The sequence below is a fragment of the Rhinoraja longicauda genome, chromosome 6 (genome assembly GCF_053455715.1).
Source record: "Rhinoraja longicauda isolate Sanriku21f chromosome 6, sRhiLon1.1, whole genome shotgun sequence".
In the NCBI taxonomy this organism is placed as follows: Eukaryota; Metazoa; Chordata; class Chondrichthyes; order Rajiformes; family Arhynchobatidae; genus Rhinoraja; species Rhinoraja longicauda.
Window position 1 is genome coordinate 78,126,042 of NC_135958.1, and position 6,000 is coordinate 78,132,041.

Sequence of the window (6,000 nt, forward strand, 5' to 3'; positions counted from 1 at the left end):
TAAAGGCTTATCTCTCCTTATCTGTAAGCATAAGTACACGTGGATTTGATATCCTGAGTCACAGTCCATACGTAGCATTCAGTCATTATTTCTTAATGCTGACAATTGTTCTCAACCCGGCTTCCCCATTTTGAACTGAGACTCACTTTGGCACGTGGGAGGAAAAGAACCAGAACCAGGGGCCACAGTTTGAGAATAAAGCGGAGGCCATTTAAAACTGAGGTGAGAAAAGAACTTTTTCACCCAGAGAGTTGTGAATTTGCGGAATTCTCTGCCACAGAGGGCAGCGGAGGCCAATTCACTGGATAAATTTAAAAGAGAGTTAGATAGAGCTCTAGGGGCTAGCGGAATCAAGGGGTATGGGGAGAAGGCAGGCACGGGCTACTGATTGTGAATGATCAGCCATGATCACAATGAATGGCGGTGCTGGCTCGAAGGGCCAAATGGCCTCCTCCTGCACCTATGTTTCTATGAAACCGGAGAACCTGGAGGAAACCCACGTGGGTCACCAGTATAATCTGTTACTGAAGGTGTTGTAAAGGCTCGGCCATCTCCACCGGCATCCTCAGCACCTTCCCTCTGAAGCACTCAGTGCTGGATGTTCTGAGGTTGGGGTAGAGACACAGCTTACCAACGCCAGCCACATGGGGATGGAGAGTGGGTATCCTGAGGAAACTTGGAGGAAAGAGGGGACAAGCATGCCCTGAAAGGGTTAAGAAGGGAGAATCCAATGAAGTCTGCTGACTGGGGTGCAACTAGGGTTGCCAACGTCCTCACTCCCAAATACAGGACAAAGCGTGACGTCACCGCGATGCGCCCCGCGTCCCGCGTCCCGCGCCCCGCATGACCTCGCCCAGCCAGCGGCCACATGCTCCCGCTCCACCAATGGCGGCCGCCATTGGTGGAGCGGGAGCACGTGGCCGCTGGCTGGGCGAGGTCACGTGGGGCGCGGGGCGGTGAAGTCACCCGTTGTCCCTTATTTGGGAGTGAGGAAGTTGGCAACCCTACTAATGCAGGACTCAAGGGCGCAGGACACAAAACCAATTTGGCCCAAAATACAGGATGTCCCGGCTAATACTGGACAGTTGGCAACCCTAGGTGCAACACGATGAACCAGTGGAGGGTGAAAAGGTTTTTAACCCAGTAAAGTTTTTAGGAGTTGAAAGGGGGTGGGGGGGGGGAAGACACTTTAGAACGGTGGCCCAGCAGTAGAGTTGCTGCCTTGCAGCGCCGGAGACCGGGATTAGGCACCGTGGGTGCTGTCTGTAGGGAATTTGTACGTTCTCCCTGTGACCCGCGTGGTTTTTCTCCGGGTGCTCCGGTTTCCTCTCACACTCCAAAGACGTGCAGGTTTGTAGGTTAATTGGATGCAGTGAGTTGTAAAATTGTCCCTCATGTGTGGGATGGTGCTGGTGTATGGGGTGATTGCCGGTCGGAGCAGATTCGGTGTGTGAAGGCCCTTTTTCCGCGCTGTATCTCGAAAGTCTAACAAGTGAGAGACAGAGTGTGTGTGTGTTTTTGAAGCCTTATAGAAGCCAACGAACTTACAAACCTGTACGTTTTTGGAAAGTGGGGGGAAACCAGAGCACCTGGCGAAAACCCACACGGTCACAGGGAGAACGTGAAAACTCCACACATGCAGCACCCTCTTCCTAATATGTTCCATAAAAATATTAAGTGTGAAAGTGTCAGGTGAACAGAATAGTGAAATTCCTACTTGCTGCAGCTTTACAGGCACATCAGCCCGCACAACCAAACACATAGATATACAATAATTTATCAGCTGTTGTAGATGAACCAGGCTATAATAGACAATAGGCAATAGGTGCAGGAGTTGGCCAGTCGGCCTTTCGAGCCAGCTGTTCACTGTGATCATGACTGATCATCCACAATCAGTACCCCATTCCTGCCTTCTCCCCATATCCCTTGACTCCACTATCTTTAAAAGCTCTATCTAACTCTCTCTTGAAAGCATCCAGCGAATTGACCTCCACTGCCTTCTGAGGCAGTGAATTCCACATATTCACAACTCTCTGAGTGAAAAAGTTTTTCCTCATCTCCGTTCTAAATGGCCTACCCCTTATTCTTAAACTGTGGCCCTTGGTTCTGGACTCCCCCAACATCGGGAACATGTTTCCTGCCTCTAGCGTGTCTAATCCCTTAATAATCATATGTTTCAATAAGATCGAAGGTATTTATTCACAAAGTGCTGGAGTAACTCAGCAAGTGCTGGAGTAACTCAGCAGAATGGGTCACCCATTCCTTCTCTCCTGAGATGCTGCCCGACCTGCTGAGTTCCTGGAATCATTGTTGTAAACCTTCTCTGGTTACTCCAGCACTTTGTGAATAAATACCTTCAGTGTGTGTAGGTAGTGTGGGTAAATAGTGTGGGTAGGTAGTATAGTGTGGGTAGGTAGTGTGTGTGAGTAGGTAATATAGTGTGGGTTGGTGGTTTGTTTGTTGGTTGGTCGTGTGTGTGTTGGCAGGTAGTGTTTGTGTGTGGATAGGAAGTGTGTGTGTACTTGCCACTGGTCTTCCATCGTAGAGAAAAATAATTTTCACCCATCTCTGAAACGGGGTGTGGGAGAGGACTCGTTCAGCCCCAGTTGAGAGAAAGAGAGAGAGAGAATGAGAAAGAGTGGGAGTGAACTGATCCAGCCCTGATTGAGAGCGTGGGAGCAGATTCATCCAGCACGAGTGACTGATTCTCTCCCCGCACCAGTACTACAGCGTACAAATATGTCCCTAAAACGTCACCACTTCAGAGAGAGCCTATCTTTGAATAATTACCCCCATTGAGACCATCAAACACACACTATCTCGGGTTCAGCTACGACCGTGAATACAGAAACTGCAGAGGAGAAAGGGAATCGAACGTGACTTCAATGCACATAAAATTGAAAGAGAAAGATGGGCTTTGGTTTGAGGTGGGGATTAGTCGGGGAAGCCCCGTTCAGGGTTTCATCAAAACAAAAACACAAGTGACAGTCGCAGGAAGAGGTGGTGAAATCATCAAAAGAGTATTGAAAGCAATCATCAGCTCACAAAAATAACTAGCTACGCAGCTGTCCCGATGTGCAGCACATTTCCAACTGTTTCGTTTATTATTGTCACGTGTACTGAGATTTAGGTCAAAAAATAGTGCTGAAGTACCTCAGCTCAGCATCTCTGGGAACAAAAGGATGGATGACCATTCACAAATTCTCAACAGTAGAGTTCGGCCCATCGAGTCTACTCCGCCATTGCTTCATGGCTGATCTCTGCCTCCTAATCCCATTTCCTGCCTTCCCTTGATACCCGTTCTAATCAAGAGTTTGTCTATCTTTGCCTTACAAATATCCACTAACTTGGCCTCCACAGCCCTCAGTGGCAATGAGTTCCACAGATTAACTACCCTCTGACTAAAGAAGTTCCTCCTCACCTCCTTTCTAAAAGAGCGCCCTTTAATTCTGAGGCTATGACCTCTGGTCCTAGACTCTCCCACCAGTGGAAATATCCTTTCCACACCCACTCTAAGCCTTTCATTATTCTGTAAGTTTCAATGAGGTCCCCCCCCCCACCACCCCCCCCCCCCCCCCCCACCCCTTCAACCTTCTAAACTCCAGTGAGCAGAGGAGCTCATCATATGCTGACCCACTTGTTCCTGGAATCATTGTTGTAAACCTCCTCTGGACCCTCTCCAGAGCCAGCACATCCTTGGATATGGGGCCCAAATTTGCTCGCAGTACTCCAAATGCGGCCTGACCAGCGCCTTATGGAGCCTCAGCATTACATCGCAGTTTCGGGTCGGGTAGGGAGTGAAGAAGGGTCCTGACCCGAAACGTCACCCGTCCGTTTTCTCCAGAGATGCTGCCTGACCCGCTAAGTTGCTCCAGCACTTTGTGACTATCTTTGGTATAAACCAGCACCTGCAGTTTTTTGTTTCTACATCTGGGTCAGGAGACCCATCCAAGACATTTGAACAAAACGTCCTCCAACGCTCTATCCCCACAAATTAACGAATTAAAGGCTTATCTCTCCTTATCTGTAAGCATAAGTACACGTGGATTTGATATCCTGAGTCACAGTCCATACGTAGCATTCAGTCATTATTTCTTAATGCTGATAATTGTTCTCAACCCGGCTTCCCCATTTTGAACTGAGACTCACTTTGGCACGTGGGAGGAAAAGAACCAGAAACAGGGGCCACAGTTTGAGAATAAAGGGGAGGCCATTTAAAACTGAGGTGAGAAAAAAACTTTTTCACCCAGAGAGTTGTGAATTTGCGGAATTCTCTGCCACAGAGGGCAGCGGAGGCCAATTCACTGGATAAATTTAAAAGAGAGTTAGATAGAGCTCTAGGGGCTAGCGGAATCAAGGGGTATGGGGAGAAGGCAGGCATGGGCTACTGATTGTGAATGATCAGCCATGATCACAATGAATGGCGGTGCTGGCTCGAAGGGCCAAATGGCCTCCTCCTGCACCTATGTTTCTATGAAACCGGAGCACCTGGAGGAAACCCACGTGGGTCACCAGTATAATCTGTTACTGAAGGTGTTGTAAAGGCTCGGCCATCTCCACCGGCATCCTCAGCACCTTCCCTCTGAAGCACTCAGTGCTGGATGTTCTGAGGTTGGGGTAGAGACACAGCTTACCAACGCCAGCCACATGGGGATGGAGAGTGGGTATCCTGAGGAAACTTGGAGGAAAGAGGGGACAAGCATGCCCTGAAAGAGTTAAGAAGGGAGAATCCAATGAAGTCTGCTGACTGGGGTGCAACTAGGGTTGCCAACGTCCTCACTCCCAAATACAGGACAAAGCGTGACGTCACCGCGACGCGCCCCGCGCCCCGCGTGACCTCGCCCAGCCAGCGGCCACGTGCTCCCGCTCCACCAATGGCGGCCGCCATTGGTGGAGCGGGAGCACGTGGCCGCTGGCTGGGCGAGGTCACGTGGGGCGCGGGGCGGTGAAGTCACACGTTGTCCCTTATTTGGGAGTGAGGAAGTTGGCAACCCTACTAATGCAGGACTCAAGGGCACAGGACACAAAACCAATTTGGCTCAAAATACAGGATGTCCCGGCTAATACGGGACAGTTGGCAACCCTAGGTGCAACACAATGACCCAGTAAAGTTTTTAGGAGTTGAAAGGGGGGGGGGGGGGGGGGGGGGGGGGGGGAAAGACACTTTAGTACGGTGGCCCAGCAGTAGAGTTGCTGCCTTGCAGCGCCGGAGACCGGGATTAGGCACCGTGGGTGCTGTCTGTAGGGAATTTGTACGTTCTCCCTGTGACCCGCGTGGTTTTTCTCCGGGTGCTCCGGTTTCCTCCCACACTCCAAAGACGTGCAGGTTTGTAGGTTAATTGGATGCAGTGAGTTGTAAAATTGTCCCTCATGTGTGGGATGGTGCTGGTGTATGGGGTGATTGCCGGTCGGAGAAGATTCGGTGCGTGAAGGCCCTTTTTCCGCGCTGTATCTCAAAAGTCTAACGAGTGAGAGACAGAGTGTGTGTGTTTTTTTGAAGCCTTATAGAAGCCAATGAACTTACAAACCTGTACGTTTTTGGAAAGTGGGGGGAAACCAGAGCACCTGGCGAAAACCCACACGGTCACAGGGAGAACGTGAAAACTCCACACATGCAGCACCCTCTTCCTAATATGTTCCATAAAAATATTAAGTGTGAAAGTGTCAGGTGAACAGAATAGTGAAATTCCTACTTGCTGCAGCTTTACAGGCACATCAGCGCGCACAACCAAACACATAGATATACAATAATTTATCAGCTGTTGTAGATGAACCAGGCTATAATAGACAATAGGCAATAGGTGCAGGAGTTGGCCAGTCGGCCTTTCGAGCCAGCTGTTCACTGTGATCATGACTGATCATCCACAATCAGTACCCCGTTCCTGCCTTCTCCCCATATCCCTTTAATATCTTAAAAAGCTCTATCTAACTCTCTCTTGAAAGCATCCAGCGAATTGACCTCCACTGCCTTCTGAGGCAGTGAATTCCACATATTCACAA